The 2,404-nt window shown below is 45.3% G+C and overlaps 1 long non-coding RNA gene across 1 annotated transcript; it reads left to right on the forward strand.

Moving 5' to 3' along the window:
• The first annotated feature begins 1,504 nt into the window (after positions 1-1,504).
• LOC136361993 (uncharacterized) lies at positions 1,505-2,200 on the forward strand. The gene is made up of 2 exons (XR_010743717.1): positions 1,505-1,606; positions 1,782-2,200. It is a non-coding gene; the product is annotated as an uncharacterized lncRNA (long non-coding RNA).
• Positions 2,201-2,404: the final 204 nt, after the last annotated feature.

Here is a 2,404-nt window from a genome sequence, read left to right on the forward strand (position 1 = left end):
TCCTTCCTTCCTTCCTTCCTTCTTCCCTCCCTCCCTCCCTCTTTATCCCAAATCACAAAAGATTCTGAGTTGTAAAGGACCCTATGGAATCATTGAGTTCAACTCCTGGCCCTGCACAGGACCATCCCCACCTTGTGCCCTTTTGGGATGTTTTGTTTTATCTTTTTCCAATCACCAATTCTCACTTTTCCCTGTCCCTCTTACAGCCCCCATGAAGTGCTCCCTGACAGAGGATGTGTGAACACTCAGGACACACCAGCCTTGTTCCCACACAAGGATTTATCTGCTGACAGAGCTCTCTGCCTCCAGGACCTTCCCACATCCCTGCCACCTCTTCCTCGTGCAGTGCTTTATGTGCCCTTGTCACCAGCAGATTAATGAAGGCTGTGAGGACAGAGGGGGTCACAGCACGTGAACCATGACCAGAGCCCAGCACCACCCACCCCTGGGGCACAGCGATGATTTCTGCCTCAATCTCCCACCCTGACACTGGTGATAAAAGGGACCCTGAGCATTAAACACAGGGCTGTGATAAGCTGGATCACATCCCTGGGCTTTTCCTTGTGATGATGCTGTAGTGGGGAGAAGGCTGGGTATGATTTTTGGGCTTTCCACACCTCATTGTTTCGTCTAGCACAGCCCAGCTTTGTTTTGCAGCTCCCTTTGACATAATCTTTGAAAATACATCTGAACTTCCTTTCCTAGACAAGCATTATACATTTCCTTTCCTTGTGCCATCTGAGATGCTCCAGGCTAGCAGATGTGACGCAGACTGAGACTCCCAAGCCCTTTGGGAATTGTGCTGGGGCCAGGTAGGGAATGGGATGTCTAAAATGACACCTATTTGCAGACAACCCAAGGGCCTGGCTTCTCCCAGGCTCAGCAGCAGCCAAATAAATTCTTCCTCATGTTGGAAACATTCCCACCATTTGATTTGCACAATATTCCTTCAAATTTCACAGTTCCTGGCAAGAGGGAGGTCTGAAGTCACCCTCAAAAGTCGTGACAGGTTTATTCACTGAAAGAGTGCCACCACCATGGGTTTATTCAAGATATTACAGCAGTAGGCCAATAAAAATGTCAAGAGAGCAAGAAGTTATTTTAAATAGCTGAGATTCTTTACGAGATGAAAATTGATATTATTAATATGGGATGAAGTCACATTTGTCCAGGATCCCAGCTCTAATGCCTGTGGCATTCCCTGCACCCTGTCATGGCATTTTTAGACTTAAAATCTAAAAAAAAAAAAAAAAATCTGTGCTGTGACTTAGTGGAAAAGTGAAGAGAAAACAGGAAAAACTTTAACATTTGGAGATTTGTTTTGATCAAATTTTGCAGGTCTGAGTTTCCCTTGGACATGTGCAATTTATTATCTCTGTCCCAGCTGTTGTCTGTCTGGAAACCTGAGAAGGAATTTGGATGTCTTGCACCTGGGGAGCAGGTGGATTTTGGGAAGACATTGATTGGACTGAGGCGCTCCTGGGATCCAGCCCAGTCTCCCAGGAGCAGCTGATCACACATGCCAACACTGAATTTTCACCGGAGATGGATACAAGAGAGGGACTGAAGAATGAGGAATTGCAAGACAGATAAGAAAAGGAGGAGAGTAAAAAACAATCCCCAAAGATGTTTCCAAAATGAACATCTGTTAGGAGGGACTGTGGGAAATAAAATAATAATAATAACGACAACAGCAGCGTAAACAACCTGACTCTCCTACCTGCTTCTCAATCCCTGTCTTTTCTTGAATCCCAATCTCAAGTCTTTTCTCCCTCTTTCAGGAATAACTTGGCTGATGATCTGCTCCTTGCCACATCCCAAGCTCTCTGTCAGGAAGGGAAAGATTCTTGGCGGCTCAGAGGTTTGCAGAGTGCATCCTGGGTGTCAGATGCAAGAGGAAATTCGAAAGAGAGAGAAAAAAATTGTTTCAGCAGACCATCAAAAACAAATATTCCTTTGGCACTGTTATAGATTCCACACCTTCCCCAGAAGTTCCTCACCATTATTTAAATCACTTCATCCTGTTAATCCACAAAAGGCAGGTGAGATTAGGCTGAGTTAGCACAGAATTGCAAATATATTATTGGGATCCTTTCTGTGAAGACAAATAGGCCTTAAAGTGTCTCAATGCCTGATGCCAGAACGCTGTGCCTAATTAAGCAGCTACAGGGGCCATTTACAAATGTGATTTCTGCATTGATTATCTATAACTCTCTCTGCAGCCCCTATTAACAGCCTCCTATGGAGAGGATTGTTTCCCATAAGTGGCTCATCCAGGGAGATGGGGTGCCTGCCTTTGCCAGGCGTCCTATTCCCAACGATCAACCTGAAAATATTGACTGCTCAGCAACAAATGTTGATAGGGGCAGAGGAGGAGGGATAAATCTCCTCAGGGCCTTGTGAG

This window comes from Sylvia atricapilla, chromosome 5 (genome assembly GCF_009819655.1).
Source record: "Sylvia atricapilla isolate bSylAtr1 chromosome 5, bSylAtr1.pri, whole genome shotgun sequence".
In the NCBI taxonomy this organism is placed as follows: domain Eukaryota; kingdom Metazoa; phylum Chordata; class Aves; order Passeriformes; family Sylviidae; genus Sylvia; species Sylvia atricapilla.